General features: G+C 46.2%; 1 non-coding gene across 1 annotated transcript; it reads left to right on the forward strand.

The window, feature by feature from the left end:
• Positions 1–653: 653 nt before the first annotated feature.
• On the forward strand, positions 654–835 carry LOC119451155 (U2 spliceosomal RNA). The gene has a single exon (XR_005191696.1). It is a non-coding gene; the product is annotated as a U2 spliceosomal RNA (small nuclear RNA).
• The last annotated feature ends 18,839 nt before the right edge of the window (positions 836–19,674 follow it).

Here is a 19,674-nt window from a genome sequence, read left to right on the forward strand (position 1 = left end):
TAAAAAAAACATTGGCCATTTTCCTGGCATAGTTCTGGAGGTGACAGGCAAATATGAAACCGGGCCCCTTCTCCCATGTTGCAGCTTTAAACGCTAATTTTCTCTGTGTTCAACTAAAAAAAAAGCTAATGAAAGCATTCAGACGTTTCACTGACATCGAAATGACACACATACACACACACACACACACACACACAGGAAAAAAAGAAGAGAGACGTCGGTCGGCATTTGCTTTTATACCCACTGCTACATGCTTACCTCTCTTCACTGCTATATATTACGCTCAACTGCTGTGATTGAAATCACCGCAGAAGTTCTTGTCTTATAAAAAAATTAGGTTCACTATTAATTGTTCGTTAAGTGCCTCTTTGCATTTTATATTTGAAACCCCCGCTTCTACACACTTCGTATATTTGGGCATAAAATCCACTGCTGAGTGAAACCCTTCAGTCCTTAGCTAAGCCCTCTATCGGCATCCCGATTCATAAGATATTCCCTTCTCGAGGACATTCGCAGGCCTGCAAAGCAAGTATGATGATCGAACACCGTATGTATTCTAATTAAACTGATAAACTGCCCTTGGTTTAGCTTTGGAGCATTGATTATTCGTACCACATACTTATAAGTCGCTCTCACGAGACTCGTTTGATGCATTCGCTTACTTTATACTGTAACTTGCGCATTTGTTCTTATCAGCTTAATATCTCATACGGGTCCTATTTGGACCCAAGATATTAAACTTATTTTTGGAAAGGGGCGGTGTGCTTGAAGTTGCTTCACCTCCACCACGGGTTGGTATTGCACTTGCATGCTCTGCTTTAATGATACGCTCTACCCATTTCTGTACCCTAGTTCCCGAACATCCTTTGCACTACGAGTAAAGAGTGAGCGCAATTGCAAAATTAGCCACTACGACCCATCTATAGTTGTTCCTTAACTTAAGCATGTAAGCTTTCTAATCCGTGAATAAATGTAGGCTGTGTATTTGGTTTAAGACCTTTCTGCACCCTACAGCCAATACACCCTCTGCACCAAGCACAAGACGCTTGACGTGCCCCGCTGAGGCTACGTCCCTAAAAGAGCTGCTCAATTTTCTCCTGGAATTAGCCATGCCTTGCGCAGAGATCAATGGTGTAACATTTGCACTGCGTTATGTACCCTCGCATTTCATTGTTTCTGATATAGTTAGCGAGTTGCATGAAACTGCCTTGATGCACCGCGCTCCTTGGCTGTCAACCTAGAGTAAGATTACTGTAGTGATACTGTGAAACAACGGAAATTAGTACACCCAGATTGAATATACGCTGCGGGTCTGCTGATATGTTGCCGCTTTGTGTTTTTTATTTCGCGTTGTCATTATTTGACGCCGAAATGAAGCTTGATAAAGCTTGCGTCAGAATGATAAAGAAGCACGATAACTCTAAAGTGCTAGACAATTATGCTAGACATATCATCAGCACCATCATCAATCATCATCATCATTCTATATTTTTCCGCAAGGACGTCTTCAGTAGCTATTGAGAAAAATGAAGAACACGCGGCAGCGAATTGCTATACATATTCTACTCTGGGTGCCCGAGATGCAATCGTTACTTTAGCAGATGTTTTTAAACGCAGTCAAGTATCCAGTGTCCATGAGCTATGCGACTTGCACCTAGAACTGCTGGCAATGTATTGTGAAGAACCAAAGAATCCGATGCCCCTCAGGTCAGAACCTGAAAGAACATGACCCTGAACCTGAAAGAACGGCGTTCGGTTGACATAGTATAGCCGGTGCCAAAAATACAGTTACGAACAAAAACAGAAACATGGACAAACGCAACGTTTATTTGTGTTTTTGTTCGTGTCTATATTTCTTCTGCCGGCCATAAGAACAAACGCCTTACAAGTGACTTTTGCACACTTGATTTAGGGAAGAATGCGATTCGCATTGAAGAAGGCGTTACAAAGAAAATTAGAAATTTCTTACTACAAAACATCGCAAATTGTTATATTTCAATATGTCCCGTTCTTCTTTAACTGCCCTGCCCACCCTATTGGCTTCCTTTTTTTTACAAGTGCACAATTATAAATTCAGTAAAATGGAAGTTTTACGCTTGGACAAAACATAAAAAATTTAAGCAATTTATTAGGAGTAAAGATGGTTGCTTATCATTGAATAAACATGGTGAGAAACTTTATAAAACTGAGCTTTGGAAAACGCCCCTAGACAGTTGTTCACCAACCCGCTATTTTTGTCATGCTTGCCAAAATAAACTTTCCTAAATAAACTGTGTACTCTCGTGCTAAAGATAACGCAGTTGTTTTATAGTTCTGACTTTCTTTCAGAAGCGCCCGTTAAGTATCAGCATGCGTCTTCGAACCGCTAAATAGTGTGTCCCACTTTTCCGTTTCATGTCATCACTCTATTTCACTCACCAGTGCCACCGCTAACTTGGATCTATAGACACCCGCTGAGAAACACGTGTTATTTGTGGGGCTCGCGAAGAGAAATAGCTGTTGTCCCCGTGTCACATTAGCCGATGTAAAATCCTCTCTTCTGCTTGACCGGTCACCAAAGGCAGATGAATGCACCGAATATATTACGCAGGTAGGCATGCATGAAGGGAAGGTGCAAAGTGAACAAAAGGGACGCGAGACAGCTGTAGCTTCTTCTAACAAGCTGTCAATTCCCTCAGGCGCGTCTGCGGTGAATGGCTTTAATTATAAGCATATAAAGACTAAGCCGGCCGCTAATGACGTGCGGAAATTCTAGTAATTACGCCTTGGCCAGCAGAGCAAAAAATTTTGAGCGAAAGAAAATTACCGGGAAGAGCCGAGTGACAAGGGACGAGAAACCCTTCACCGTCTCAAACTTCTCCGCCCCGCCCACTGTCATGCGCAGCGATATGCTGCTGGCGAAACTATACGCTAGATGGAGCACACGCCGACGGGCCGCACTTTTAAGCTATTCCGAGTGTTTATATCTATATATATATGCCGACCATAAAATTTCAGCAGGCACTGAAGCCAGGGAAAGCATAAATGTAATTCAGTTTGGTTGAAATTGTAATGTAGAAAATAATGCTACAGGCGATGTGTACCTCGTTCGAGATATCTCATTTTGACATCTCTTACGATGATCTACAACTCCGTAAGCATAACTTTACAAGTAGATTACCAATACATGTTTGACATTTGCTTTCAAATAACTCATTAGACGTTAGGAAATGAAAAATTACTGGCGGTTCCTCAACAGGACTCAAAACAACATTGACTTGGCCTTATTCGCGTAGAATGATCCGTCATTTTTGCTTATGCTTGGTGCATGATAGCTGGGACAACCTGCAAATAAAAATATATATTGATACCCCCTGGGTAAAAGGCCGGTCGATGCCCGAAACATCTAAATATATCCTTTTAATAGTACTTCTAAATGGTCACGTAAAATGTAAAATACGCTGGCAAAGAAGTTTAGAGGTAAATGCTGCAAGTATTAGCGAAGAACAGCGGAAAAATAGCAAACCAGGTAAATGGAAAAATCTATTGTTGCAGTGCACGATATATGAACACACTCAATAAAAAATATCAGTTCTTGTCTTGTCTTTTCCTCCCTATGTGCCTTGTTTCCTTTTTACTGCTATGATATCTGTGTGAAATATCCAATGCTACCCTCGCGAACGCCGTCTATCACTTTATCGATAAGTGGTGACATATAATTGGAACATGCTATATTACTTGCCATATAAATGCTGTTTTTACCGTGTGATATCACAGACATTATGAATTTAGGAGGCAAACTTATGGCTATTAGTTTGCTCTGTCACACAATTTATGACGCCATGTATACAGTAGCTGAAGCTTGCCTCGCATCAACCATCACAAGGATCAACATACTTATGGCTACCATACTGCAGTGTAGCAATAAAATCTTATTAATACATCTTCTGCAAGAGCTGTGCAAGTCCGTTGAATATTTCATATGACAGTAAAAGCAGAGCAAGTCCCCATTGCTCATGGTGACAGCTCGGCGGAGCCGCCGCTGAAGATGACTTGGCTTAAGGTTAGTTTCGCTTCTCTTTGTTGCATTGAGAACTCCGTTCGGGGTATCACATAGGGGTGGTTATAGCATGTACAGTGGCTCGCAATCTAGGCTGTAACAGGGTGTCCGTGGTTGAGGGGACCCCAAACCGCACTCTGGTGCCGACATACGAGAAATTTGCGAACTGGACACTATTCCGACGATTGGTATTCACGAAACCAAATTCGTATGTCGGCGCCAGCGTGCACTCATCGGGCGCCCTCGACCTCAGGCACCGTGTTGCAATTCATATTGCTCGCGATTGCACATAGGTAAAAGGAGATGATTAAGATTTACTTTCCGGAAAACAAACGTCATGCCTCGGCGTGTTGGCCCACACAAATGCGAAAGCTTTGCTACAGTGACCACGGAGATGAGATAAAGGCTGTTAAGTGTCGACAGGAAAGAAAGCTAAAGAAAGGAGACGAAAATACCGAAGAACAACGTTTCCTTATTTCGTGCACCAAGTTCCACACCTGCTGGTTTACTGCCACGAAGCTTGTCAGCATACGTGCCAACGCATGCCTCTGCGTTATGACCATAACGGTGGCACTTCGCGCAGCGTGGTGTTTTGCAGTGTCTTCTTATGTGCCCTACTCTGTTGCATCGAAGGCACAAGGGAGGTTGTCCGGGAATCAAAAGTAAGCATTGATGTCCGAAGATCGTCAGAAGATGAGGGAGGGAACTGGTAGGGAGGCCTTCTTTGAGCGTGAATTCTACATCACGATTCGTCATCTGCCAACTCTCCATGCCTTCGCAACGCCACATTTCTCTGGTTATGGATTGCACCATGCCATATGGTTCCAACGCTTCAACGATACGCTTCTGTTCTAGGTGAGGAGGAAGCCACAGAAGCTTCATTTTGATGTTCCGGCTTTCTGGGTCGATGACAAGGCACTTGAGTCCTTTGACTAGTAGCTCACCTTTATCGACGAGCTTCTGCTTGGAAAGGCTGTTGGCACAGGTGACGAGCCACAGATGGCTCATCTGATACTGGCCTGCTCCGAGAATGTCCTTGGTATCGAGCACCGAGAGCAGGGCATCACGAAAATCCGGGGCGCGGTACGGCCCACCAGCGAGGTCCGCGTGTAGGAACACTGAGTTGAGAACGGTGTTTCCCGATGGCAAACGAGGAAGAACGATCTTGTAATTACCGGTAACGGTAGACGGTGCAAGAGATCCTCGGCCTAGGGCCGATGCGCTGTTACCAGCAGAGCACATTTTGAACACGGCCGTTCGAAGCGGCTTCTTCTTCTTCCTCCGCCATACAGCCACGCTTCCATGGGTTGCATTCGTGCAGACCATATCATTGCGTTCGAGCGCCCTCGGTGAACGGAACCACCTAGAAACGCGGTACGTGCGAGCGGCGCAGCGTGGCGCCAGCGGTCAAACGCTGTACCTACTAGCAAATGTAGTGTTGCGATCCGGAAAGGCGAGGGGAGGAGGACGGCATTGTTTTAACACGAAAGTGTTTTATGCCGGGGTCCACCAAGACTTCACTGACGTATTTCCGTCACGGAAATACGTCATAGAACATAATACAAAGAAAGAAACCGGAAGAAAAAGTTCCACAAACATGCAAAATTTGGAAATCGAACCCACGACCTCTCGGTCCGGGACGATAGATCGCCGAGCGTTTAACCCATTGCGCCACAAACGCATTTGCAGAGAGCTACAAAGACGCGCCTTATATATCTAACACTCCTCCATGTACCCGCGCTCTTGCTCGGGGCGGTGCCGCCGCCTACGAGCAGAAAAGAGAAGTACTGCATTATGACACTAACGCGCACCGACAGTGAACGCTTCGGTGGTCTCCATGAGAATGCGTAGTAGGTATGGCAAAGCCAAAAAAAAAAGAAACCTAAACACGGAACAAAAATATTTCGATGTGAAAGATAGCACAAGACCGACAGGAGTCCTTTACGGCTTTCTGCCTAGCTGCATTTGCTTTATATTGTGGCGCGTGAAATGACATAAATTTGGTGTTCTGCGAAAGCTATGGGCCGAAGCTTTCCGCAACGGAGCCTTCACATTGAGGTAATTTTCACCGATGGTTTTCGAGTCAAGTCGGCAGAAAATTTAAGCATGACCATTATTGTTATAGCGGTATACTGGGAATATTGAGTACGCGGACACTGCACGTTTTCTAGACTCAACATACGCCCCAGTGAAAGACAATCCCCCCTCGCCCGCACGCCGACACTTAAGCCTAATGGCCTTTTTCTAACAAAGTTTCTAACAAGGTTTACATGTAAAGGGTCCCTGCGATTCAATTAGGCACATCGTTCTGGTCACTTCTTCTGGCACTATTATAATGCCTGCGGGAGCACCCAAAGCAATGTCATTATTATTTTACTTCTCCGAAGAAACGGACTCCTGCTCCGACCACAGGTTCTCACAAGGGCGTTTTTTGGCAGCGGGAGAGACGTATGGTACATGTGACACTTTCGCTAACGCATGTATGTTCTCGCTGGCATGACACGCCAGATCGCAGGTAATATTCGCATGGTCCCAGGTAAGTGGCACCGTTACATGCTTGAACCAAGAAAAACATGCTTCATGTGTTATCAAACATAAAAACGCTTCTGCTTTTGAATGTCATATTGCGAAAAGAATTGCAACATGCCACTAGGTGTTTGTTAATCGTTCATCATAGGCATTTTCAACGAGAACGCTCTGGGCGCCGCCATATTGCCTTCTGCTCTGTGGTAATTGGGGGTGAACCCCCACGCAAAAGACTTGCAGACGCTACAGCGCGTTCCTGTGTATTCTGCGCCCCAGTTCGCGCGTGGTTCACTGTAACCATGGTAACAGCGCCGATCAAAAAGATGTGTTTAAAGGCCACCATAAGGCGACACGTCCGGTGTATCTCTAAGACGCTCGAAGTGATTGGAAGCAGCCAATGAGGTCAGTAGAGCAGTGAAATGCCAAATGGTAAGTTTTCCTTTGTCATTTGCTCGGATTGTAAAGTTTGAACACAAATAACTTCAGTTCCGGTGCACGAAATTTTGTAAGTGTTTTTGCGTTCATTTCAACATTTTATTAAAAACGCACTCCACTGCTACAGAAAGCGGTCGATAAAGCGCTGCATGACCCCTTTAATCAGAGCACCTGAGAGCGATTTACTCTGCTTCACATAAGATTATGCTGTAAGATTGCTTCATTTGATGCCCAAATTTTTCGTGGTATTATATGTGAACCTAACAGCGTCGGCAGTGTGACAAGCCCAACTTCGTACCACGCTGGCATATTCTTCCTCGAATAATGGGTTGGTGGGCCATGAAAATCAGTCATCCTCTACACTGGCTCCTGCTTTACGGGAACTTATATGCGAAAAAGGCCATTATCCCCAACACTAACAGCCTTATCAGAAACGGCAAGTAAAACAGTGAACGCAGGCATCAAGTTTGCTGTCTGTGGGTGACTCTTCACCATTCCCTGGCAGCAATACTACCTCGATTCGCCAGACACCTAGCTGGGGAAACAACGGAGAGCTTGTTTTCCGATAAAAAAAAAAAACCTTGCCCTGTCAGATCCGGCGCGCAGAGCGAGCGGCGGTGATAAAGGTGTGTCGCGCTTCGACGTGACGTGACATAAGCATATAATTCGCTCCACTTGTGGTATGTACCGCGAACGGACAAGGTAAGAAAAAAAAAAGAAGGGAACTCAGGCTTGAGTAAATGTTGACTATCGAACTGTTTCATCGGGAAGGAAAATGCGATTGTCATGTTCTTATATTCATTCGCGATCATATCTTAGTGGGGAGAGTTTCTAGCACGTACCTTGCGGCCACCGGTAACGCCAAGCCCGTCCCGGAACCGCTATATAGATATGCGGACTTCGTATCTTGATCGGTCATTTGGGGAGCGCTAAAATAGTGGTGCTATCACGCGCTTGTTTTTGTATACTGCATATTACTTTATTGCGATAGCAATTATATGGACACTTCAACCGTATTTCTGCCGTCGCCGTGAGGTTCCGTATAGATTCCAAGGGCGATAAAATCGTCGCCGCGCGCCGTATGCGCGAGTGAAAGCGCGCGGGTGACGCGCACTATCACGGAGAAGCGAACGCACGGTGGAAAGCAGACGCGACCGTCGCGGAATAGGAGGTGGTGTTATGGGGGGGGGGGGGGGGGGGAGGGAGGCTGGGCGACGCTGTGCTATGGCACCAAATGCGTATCTTGCAACCGGGCGCAAGGGGAACTGGCAACTCAATCTCCCACGCGAAAGCAAGAAAGCGGGAAGGCAGCGCGGGAGGGAGGGGGAGGGGGAGCAGCTTCTACTCTGCCGACAAATACGCTTGCACTGGCTGTGGTGGCAGTCGCCCGTACCGTCTCTTATCTCCACACGGCTCTGACCTTTGTATGTGCTGTGCATTCGCCGCTCAGTTTCAGTTGAAGCGATAGACCGCACGATTCTTCGCCCGCTGCGGCGGCTGCGCTTGCCGCCAGCGTTTTGACAGTCGTTCTCTGCGGTCATTCAGTGTGATCTATTCATGTTTGCTTGTGCGCGATGACACCATGCTTGTCAATTCAGTTAGAAAGCGAATGTGTCCAAGTTTATGCAGCCGATAAAATTACTATCCCTAATCCGAATAGCTCTCTGCTAATTTGCTATCGCAATTGATGCTTCGCCTTTCGGGCGAAACTGCGACATTTTTCTTCAGTAATTCATTTGGTGATATCAAAAGCTTTGCTATAATCCACTTTCACAGTGTGGAATGGACCTACATATTTAACTGATTGCAGGGTCACCATCGGCCTAGGTGAAATTCGGTCAGAGATCATAAAATTTTCCGTAAGAGCCACTCTAAAAGGTTCGGTTCACTCACAATCTCTGGTCAACGCGGCCATGGAAAAGCTACCACCACTACTCGACAAACTTTTGAATGTGCACCACGTCCTGTACGCCGATGATGTGAAAATCTGGTTTACCACAGGGTCGGAAGGCGCTGCTGAAGACGCACTACAGGAGGCAGTAAACATAGTGCAAGAGTATGCAAGAGCCGAAAGACTCAAATGCGCAACTGAGAAGTCGGAGCTACTGCTTGTATTAAAAAAAAACACGATACGGCCGATATGCCACCATCACATTACATCTCATTGCCAACCTAATTCCGAGTGTCTACAGACTACGTGCGCTAGGCATTCACATGAAATACAACGGGAAGGCCACATATACCCGACACATATTGCGCCAACAAGTCACCCATGTAACGCACATGATAAAGCGCATTACGAACCGCCTGACAAGGACTCCTAGGAAAAGATGTACTCCGAATCGTGCAAGCCTTCATAATTAGCAGATTAACATACCACCTCCCTACCACAACCTGACTCAGACTGAGACGAACCAGATGGACACCCTCCTCCGTACGGCAATAAAGGCAGCACTGGGGCTACCCGCAAGATGCCTCCCCGCAGCTCCTACTCCGACTCGCCGCACACAACACCATCCGAAAACTAGTGGAAGGCCACCTTAACAGCCAGTCACAAAGACTCCAACAAACAAGGCAGATATGTCTCAGTCTATCCCGTCTAAGATACGAAATTAAAAAATTAAATTATGGGCTTTTACGTGCCAAAAGCACATATGATTATGAGGCACGTCGTATTGGGAGGCCACGGAAATTTGGACCAGCTGGGCTCTTTGACGTGCACCTAAGTCTAAGAACACGGGTGTTTTCGCATTTCGTCCCCTTCGAAACGCGGCCACCGTGGCCTGGATTCGATCCCGCGACCTCGTGCTCAGCAGCCCAACACCATAGCCACTGAGCAACCACGGCGGGCCCGTCTAAGATACGAAACACAGAGAAAGCTACACCAGGAAGAGTACCCACTTCTTGCGGTTTGCATTCGAAATAAAATTCACGTGGTGCCAATTACCCTAAAAATGCACCCTTAGCGTCATAAAGGCCGGAGCCGGGCAAGGGCACAAGCCCTGGCTCGATCCTTCGGCTATGACAAATTGGACACGTCGGTCCTTTACATCGGCGTGGCCCGGGACCTACAAAGACGGTATGTGTGTCTAGTCGTATTAGATAAGACAGGTACTCTCAGAGATTCAGCCACGCTCAACACTGTGGACAGTGGCACGTTGTAAAAGGCTGCTATCACCCTATCCATCGTACACGCTTCAACTATACCGGCACCAGACGGACCTAAGGCTCTTCAACGTGCACCTAAATCTAAGAACACGGGCGTCCTCTGCGTTGCATAGCTCTTACAATAGCGCCCGGTTAGCGAGCTCTCAGGCTATCGCATTAGTGCGTACATTACCATGGAGAGAGGCGTGTCCACATGTCGAGACGATAGGCACCCAGTGTAACGCTTCGGGGTGTAATGATGTAAGGATTCGGTGTGTGTAGCTTGTCACCATCCCTTGTGCAAAAGTCCTGCACGCAGTTTGCGACTCAGTGACCACTGGATGGGTCCGCTCAACACTGTGGACAGCGGCACGGCGGAAGAGGCTGCTATCACCCTATTCATCGTACACGCTTCAAGTATACCTGCACCGGACGGACCCATCACAGTGGTCACCGAGTCGCAAACCGCGTGCAGGACTTTCGCACAAGGGATGGTCACACCCTACACACACCGCATCCTTACATCATTACACCCCAAAGCGTTACACTGGGTGCGTATCGTCTCGACATGTGCACACGCCTCTCTCCATGGTAATGTACGCACTAATGCGATAGCCTGAGAGCTCGCTAACCGGGCGCTATTGGAAGAGCTCTCCAACACAGATGACGCACCGACAGAACCACTGAAATACACTGAAACTCTACAACATTACAGAGGTAGCAGAAGACACATCCCCCACCACACAAGTCAATTAACCGAGGAGATGCCGTCACGTGGCGACAGCTACAAACCAAATCATTATCTGTCTCTTTTACCTTCACCTCTTCCACCCCACACAATATCCCTCATGCTGTCCCTACTGTGGAGCGAAGACCACTGTGTATCATTGCACCTGGGAATGCTCACATCCTCCGAGCTACTCCCCTATTCCTTCATCGTCACCTTCCTCCTTGGAGTGTGCGCTGACCAGCTTAGACCCGCAAGAGCAGTGACGGCTGATCCAATGGGCACTCGGGCTGGCGCGAGCCAATGGGGGCCCTGGATATTCGAGTCGCCCCACCTCATTAACAAGAGATGTTTGTCTCTCTCTCTCCCTGAGAAATTTGACGTCCATCCGAGCATTTTTGACGTGTTTTTAGACTGATCCGTCGACCATTTTGGTGCGATCTTTCGGTCCCACCGACAGATGTTGGCGTAGCGGGGCGTATAATGCTTTCACACCCTTGCACGGACATGGTTTAATATTTCGAAACATTGTGTATCTACAAGGTCGGGTAATGCAGCGCAGCGGTGAAACATTACCAATGGCATCGGCGTACCCTCACTGTTCATGGAGCCATGATGCTCCTGCGCTAACATACGGTATCTCGAAAAGCCTCCGTACTTGCTCTGGTAAGTCTGCCAATTTTTTCTTCATATGTAATTTGCCTTAAAGACAATTTTAACGCCAACATTTACAGGAAACTCTCTTCAAGCTTTCTTGAATGCCTACAATACAGAAACCCCAAAAGCAAGGCATAGACGCCTCAATCAATATATTTTGACATTAAACTCCTCTTAACTCGGTCAGCATAGGCGATCATTTGATGAAACCGCATCCAACGATAACTTGTTTCACTATTATAATATCGTTTTGACATTACAACTGTCCTGCGCATGGCATCGTTGGTATCGTTGCGAAGAAAAAAAAAACACCAACTTGTATGATACGCCCTAATGCGACGTTTGAGGGCAGCTGTAGGCGTGCATTCCTTTCGTGATATGTTCGCTGGCGTGGACAATTTGTCTCATGCGGACGTTTCAAACGAAGCGAAGTGTGGCGCGACTACCTCGCTAATCGGGAGATCGCGAGATGCAGCGCGTGGGTGACGCGTGGGCGTGATTCACAGCAGCAGCAGCAGACAGACCCCCGCTCATGCAGCGCTTTGTTTCCATACAGACGACAAGCCCTACCCTGGCGCCAGCTCGTAGCCATCATCGCCGCCGAGCCCATCTTGCCTGGCACTAAACTATTCTTCTCACGCTTTCGCCATACCCTCCTCCTCCACTTATGGCCTCATGGTTCCACTGCACCCTCCTCTTCCGCTTTCCAGATCGCGCTCTGTTCGCTATCGCCGTCTTTCATCCGCCTTTGCGCTCCGCGTTCGCCCTTTCATTCTTTGCTGTGCTCATTCACTCGGTTACACAGAGGTCTTCTCTACCACAATTTCTAGATTTTATTGTCCGCTCTGTTTAGAGGTATTTGCGTCTTTTCAATTTCTGTAGTGCGGAGATGGTTCTCTTTTATAGCCAATTTATATCATTTCCTTGAAACTGACTTCACCTCGTTAGATCACAGCTTTCCCTTGATAATTTCTCTGTATTGTCCAAGTGATTTACGATTTCGAGGAATGTTCTGTTTTGTTCATTGAAGCGGTGCTTTCTTATTGCGTTAAATATAACGTTTGATGCCCATATTTTTATATAGAGGATGAGATTACTATTATTAGAGGAATATAGCTAAATTATCTACTGTAGACAGTTTTTATTATTTGGCAAGTAATGATGCTAGCGGTGAATAGCGCATTATCGAAAAAGCACTGCTTCTGGGGCAATCGTACATATGAAAGCAAGAAACGAAACCCACCTTTATATTTTTTTCCTCCATATGGCCGCCGGTTCTCAGTTATCTATTCATTTGTTTATTTTGAGGTATGATTTTGCTAACTATAAGTTCACATAGTGGAGTCATTATTAATTTTTCTTGATTTTGGTTGATCTGAAGAACTGAAATTGATTACTCTAAGGAGTAACTGGTTTGGCGGGGCCACGTAGAATGACCGACCGGAAACGCGGCTGCTGACGGCTCGCTTCGATGTAATCTACTGTAAAAAAAAAGTCAAGCAGTAAGCTCCGTGAGCATGAACTTTGCTACATCGCAGGTTCCTCTCCCCAAAAAAAAGCATTCTATACGAATTGGCTGCTCGCAGAAATCAAATCCGTCTCCCGGAGTACGTTTATAACAGTTACTCCTAAATTTATTTTCTTCCCCACCCACTTTATTTTTTGTCATGTGACTGATTGTCATGAAGATGGTCTTTGCAAAACCTAGCAGCAGCCGCTTTTATCGCGACTCGTGGAGGTCGGTGAGTGGCATCGATATGCACTTACGATTTTCCTGAATGCCGTGCAAACGCTTTCAGATGCGCCCAATGGAAATTTGAGTTGATGCCCTCCCCTTACATTATTTTGCATTTTCTCATTGCATCTGCATCCTAAACTGTTATCACAGGTCATCCGGTGTGCATGCTAGAATTATATAATTTTAGAGTTTTATTTTAGTACCAGTGACAGCAAAAAACCTCGCTGTGAACCCGTTTGTGGTTATCGTGAATGGATATCGACGCGCTTCCAGTCACATAGTTTAGCTTGCCAGTTGGAATAGGTATGTTAAACGAAAATGCTTATTCAACAAGTTTACTATCCTAGACCGGTCTCCTGAATGGACATTTACCACCATGTATTCTAGAGAAGCTTGCGCTCAATGGATCGACATGCGCGTCGACGCGGCGCAAAAAAACATCTATCACTTTTCAGCAGCCGGGGAACATGCAAGAAGCGTCTAAAAAACAAAGCATATTTAGTAACTTTTAAGCTTCCTCCTTTGTGTAAGTTTCACGGCGGTGTAAACTGATACACCCTGATTAACCAAAAGTTTCACCAACGACTCCGATTCCCTAACGCGAAATTTGCGCGCAGCTCTATACGTGTTTTCATTTCGCAATTATTGAGGCAAAGCATTTGAGAGAAAATCTCGAAAATCTGATCTGCGGGTCAAGCGATTCGGCTTTTATACATGACTCGTCGAATGTTCCACTGTTCTCGCTGGTGCCGCTGCGCTTCCAAAAAGTACTTAATTCGCGTCGTGCATACAAACAGAATACAAAACAATTGCAAACCATGACAATCGAAACATGCGCGAATGACATCAAACCAAGTAAACCAAACAAGCTCGAGCGAGAGCTGACGCGAGCAGACTATAGTACGAAGCGAGCGGTCCGGCTGAGACCAGAAACGAGTACGCAACGAGCGGTCGAGCGGGTTCGCATGAAACCAGTTTCTCGCGCGCACGTCATTGAAGGGGCCGCTCTCCTTGGTCTCCGCCGTTCGCGGCTCGCGTCTCATCTTTCGCTGTTGTGCTCGTTCGCTCGGTTAAGCCGCTGCCAACGTTCGCCACAGGAACATGCCGTTAAGAGCTACACTCTAAAAAATGTCTATAGTGTCGTTTGCAGCTCCGGAGCGAAGCGTGGCGCGACTGCCTCGCTAATTGGGCGAGCACTGAGAGACAACGCTTGTTGTAGGCGTGGGCGCGGATTCACAGCAGCCACCGCAGACAGGCCTCAGCGCATGCAGCGCTTTGTTTCCATACATACGATTTGCGCTAGTCTGGCGCAATCTGCGCAGGTAGCACAAAAGAGATACATAACGTTTTCGTAGCGTTAATCCGAGACGATAAAAACGATTTAAAGATGACACCAGTCAGACAACTTCGTCGGTAAAACGTCGCATATGTCTGCTAATGTCCGGCTTAATGACTTTTCTGAGACGATCTATAACAGGTCTTCAAGACGTATTCGAAAAGCTCTTCTAGAAATAGGATTGGCAAGGACACAAATACTCCCTTTGCCAAAACTATTCATATCCAATTTCTAAACGTATTTAAGACGTTATCAAAAAGCTGGTCTAGAAATGGTCTTGAAAGGTTTACGATAATGTTAAGTTAATTTTCGCGGGTTCCATGAGTCGAAGCGTCGGTGTCGAGTGCAACAGAGCTCCTGGCGCTGTGCCAAACACTGTTGCCTATCGACGCTGACGCATCCTCTCCCAAGCGACATGAAAATGAACAGTGTCTTGAATATGAATGCAGAATACCGCTTTTGGTATGCCGCAATGTTGTTTACAACAGAAGATGGGAATGACATCCCGCTAAGAAAAATGGGCGAGTCTGGACAAGCGTCCAGGCCAGGGCTTTTGTGCCAAGAGCGCATGAAATGAGGGTAGTATGACAAAGCTAAACTTCATTGAAAATGTCATACTTGTGCCAGATTTGAGCGAAATGCATAAGAAATGCAAAGTAAATTGAAATCAAAGTACCCCTACAATGACTAAAGCTCGGCCGAAACAATTGTTAATGAACTAGAAACTGATAAACCTTGACTAGAACATACAAAGGTTGTAAATTTTTTTTAATTTGTCAAGGTAAACATTCCATGCTGTCAGATGAACAGACTAGGGTTATATAGAAATTGATATCACAGAAACATGCAAGAAGCAGACTGAGAAATGCGATATTTAATCGCATGGTAGCTGCCTCCAAGCAATGTTACCAATAATCTAGAAGCATGAAAAAAGCACAAAAAGGAATAACGCCGAATACCATTAAAACAAACACTGGGAACATGTCCAAATAAAAAATATTGCCTTTATGATACATCAAATAATGTAATGGTACGAGAATTAAAAGAACCATAAAACCAAAAAGCAACAATCAAGTGAAAATAGTATAGAATACTAGAACGGGGAAATAAGTGTCACGAGTGAGCACCACTGTAATGCAGTGTACGATGAGACTGAGTAATGCTACATAAATAAAATATTCGTAGCATTCTAGTACACGAGAAATGAATGTATAAGACTCATATTAGAAACTCATATAAACCTGGAAATGAACTGGAATATTTATGTAACCAAGGAAGTCATTCTCGGTTTATCTGAAAAGCATTGCACAAGAGGCACATATGTACCATTCTGGAAAAGAACTGGCATAAGGTCGCAATGAATCATCTGCCAACCAGTGAATACGTTTGTACACTGCCATGTCCCACATAGCAAACATCTCCGGTTTCCTGAAGTAAAAAAAAAAACACTCTGAATGGCAAAAATGCAACCCAGAGCAAACGCTTTACCAGTTCACCCCGTAGCAGCCATCGTCATCTTTCTCGGTCTCTTTTTATACAGGGTGTTTCACGTAACTTTGGCCAAACTTTAACATATGCAAATGCCAAGTAGCTGAACAGAACCATAGTAATGTAGTTTGTAAGACTATCTAAAATGGGCGGAATGAAAAATATAATCTGATTATCTCCAAGCGACGGCAAACATTACTTTGGTTCTGTCCAGCTACATAGCATTTGCACATTTTGAAGTTTGGTCCAAGTTAAGTGAAACACCCTGTATATCGCAACACCGTAGAGGCTTTGGCTAGTCGGTACATGCTCGACAAAGGAACAGCGCGAATAGACGAAATACAAAGACAGGAACACACCAGCGCTGATGTGTGTTCCCCTTCTTGTCTTTCGTCTTTTCGCGCTGTTCCTCTGTCGAGACTGTATATGGCGCGCTCCGGCGCGTGTCTCGCGCTCCAAGGAAAAAAAAAGGAAGAATAACAGAGCTGCTTCTGCCATCGGTCCGAACGGTTCTCAGGTCTTTTAGTCAAGGCGAGACTGCCTATCTTTGAGGTGCGACAGGGGAACGGTCGTTGTTGCTACAGCACATCTTGCTTAATTTCCAGCGATGCGGTCGGCCACCTCGGCATGATTGTCGAGGGACATGTCATCTTGTGTGGCAGCAAAGGCGACCGCCAGATTCTGCGGCAGGTGCTGAAGGAACAGTTCACGCAGCCGCGGGCTGTTTGCGTCCAGCCTACACTCACTAAGAAGCCTGCTGCATACGACGTAGAAGTTCCGACGATCGGCGAGCTCCTCTTCGTTGAGAAGCTGCTGAAGCAGCCTGCACGCAAACACGGACTTGCGATCCTGCATCGTTGATTTGAAGTTGCCATAGACGGTAGTCTCATGGGGTAGGTCCACAACTTCTTGGAACTCCTGAACCACCGCAGTCTGTAGAGAGTACCGAGACAGCATGGAGAAACCACGCGCGCTGCGAGGTAATGTACCGAAGATCGAAGATGGCCTCCACCTGAGTAAATCAGGTTGCAGGATTTTGTGGCCAAAAGGACGCCAGGTGAATCTGTAACGTGGCGATGCCAATTGTGCTGGTCGTCGGTCTCTCGTTGGTGGTGCTCGCCGTACGATCACGTCCGGGTCACCACGTTATCGCGACCGGGGGTAGGTCCACAACAACGTGTGTCAGCGAGCGAAAGACCTGGGAACTGTTCGGACCGATGGCAGGAACAGAAGATCTTTTATTTTTCTGCCTTTTTTTTATAACCTCGCAGCTCGCAGCACGAGGCACGAGACACACGCGCCGGAGCGCGCCATATATAAAAGGCGGGCCGAGGAAGATGACGATGGTTGCTAGAATAATCACTTTCACATCCAGAAATATGTGGCACACAGTCCAGGCAGGCTTCCATTGATGGACAGCTTGGGAGCACACCACTTCAAATTATGCAGTCCCTCTGGCAATGCAACTGTCGTAGATGCTGGTACTTGAAATGTCAATGTAGACACACTTGCTGTCCTGCACAAGTACAGCCAGATATTTGCACTAGCTCTCCATTTTCTCGAAGTGGACACGGTATCCTGCACTACGCTGGTAGTTCAAATGTTTTGAATGCAGATGCAGTGGCTTCACGAGAAAGACTTGCCCACATACCACCGCTGGCATATACATGTCCGAGTCCCAGCTTACTGCAGATGCCTGCGAAATACACAAAAAATGCCACGTGACATGCTCGCTTGCGCGCCGTGTTTGCAGTGCTCCCAAACGTTCCGCGTACAAACGAACATAACATTTAGCAGGGTGCGCTGCCGCTTAAAAGGCGACAGGGCAAGCGTTATCGCAGCGCAAGCGATAAAGGTTGCTGGCGTAAATCACGCATCCAACGCCTGCATAGCTACCCTGTCGCCTTTTAAGCGGCAACACACCCTGCTAAGCTATGCTCGTTTGTACGCGGAACGTTTGGGGGCACTGCATTCACGGCGCTCATAAAGCCCCTTAATATAGAAAGTAGCGAAACTCTCCTTCCATTCCCGCGCTTTCCTCCTCGATATCCTCTCCCGGCCTGGTGCGCGCGGCACGCTGAGAAGGTCGCCATGCGGGCGCGGGCCATATGCGTTGGCTGGTGCCCGCGAGAGCGCTTAAGTTGACGCTTTTTTACGTTCTGCTACAAAGCAAAAGCGCGACAAAGTGGTGGAACATGCTTGACCCTACCATGAACCACCTTAATCAGCTTCTCGGTTGCGCAATGAAAGCTCTAAGTGTGAACGCTTACGGAATGAACGTAGTAGCTGCGTAGTGCTATACCCCACATAGGCTTAGGAATTTTAATACCGGTCGTATTAGTAGTGCACAATTTCAATAGTACAATATTTACATTGTATATTTGTACATTCCCCAATATTTTTGAGCCCACTGACGTTGTGCTAAATGCAGATTTTATCTAGCGCAGGATTTTCGTTGAAATGCTGTTGTTTATGAAGCTGCTCCCGAGTGGTTTTAGAGGTATGATAGTTTCTTGGTGCCTCGGAGTGATTTCCATGCAGCTGCTTTATTACTTGTTGAATAAAAAAATCACTGCTGCTTGAAAGACAATTACGTTTTTTCATGATCTCGAGGGAGAAACAATTTTACCGACCATTTGGAGTAGTGGCCTGCCCAAAGGTGCGATTTGAAATCGCTGGATGATTACCCACGCCAACGGATAATTAGATTAGGTTATGGAAGTGTTACGTTCTCTGGATGAAGTATCTAGGCTGGTCCCTCGATGGCACTTTAGCAAGCCTTCACATACCCTTGCTGAATCGATATTTAGCGCTGTAAAGCCTGTACATAAAGGACGTAGTCATTTTGGGATTGATAGCTAGAAGGAAATAATTCGTACTATTTTTTTCTAAATTTCCGAGGTCATGAACCTGGAAATATTTTCAGAATATATTTCAGTGTATACATCACTCAGATTATCTGTGAAGGAAACCAACAGTCGGAGAAACCAAGGAAAGCATAGAGGAGTGTCCCTACTTTTTTTCAAGTTGTGGTGTTAAATACTTCGAAATTGATTGTGTAATCATTTATGAAAGAGATAATTAATTAGAAAGCTCGATTACGGTCCACGTGACACCCGCCGTAATACAGGACGTACCACGTGCGCCGTTATGGAGGAGGGTGGCGCTGGTCAACACTCTAGAGATTAGCTTACAATAGACATAAATACCCAGAAAAGTTGATGATTAGACAGCCGTCGCCGTAGCTCAGTTGGTAGTGCACCGGACGCGAAATTCAGAGGTCATGGGTTGGATCCCAGCAGCGGCGCATGGTTGTTTTTTCTTCTACTTTCTAATCAATTATTTCTTTCATGAATAATTACGCAATCAATTTCGAAGTATTCAACACCAAAACTTAAAAAGAAAAAAAAAATAGGAACACTCTCCTATGCTTGCCTTGGTTTCGCCGACTTATGGTTTCCTTCATGTGTACGTCGTAACGAAACCATCATTTTCCCTCTCCTTGTTTGCAGATCACCTGTAACGAGTCAAAGCTCGCATGAAAAGGCATTTCTCTGACTCCTTCCTCACATGACGCTAGA

Source organism: Dermacentor silvarum, chromosome 4, assembly GCF_013339745.2.
Source record: "Dermacentor silvarum isolate Dsil-2018 chromosome 4, BIME_Dsil_1.4, whole genome shotgun sequence".
Classification (NCBI taxonomy): domain Eukaryota; kingdom Metazoa; phylum Arthropoda; class Arachnida; order Ixodida; family Ixodidae; genus Dermacentor; species Dermacentor silvarum.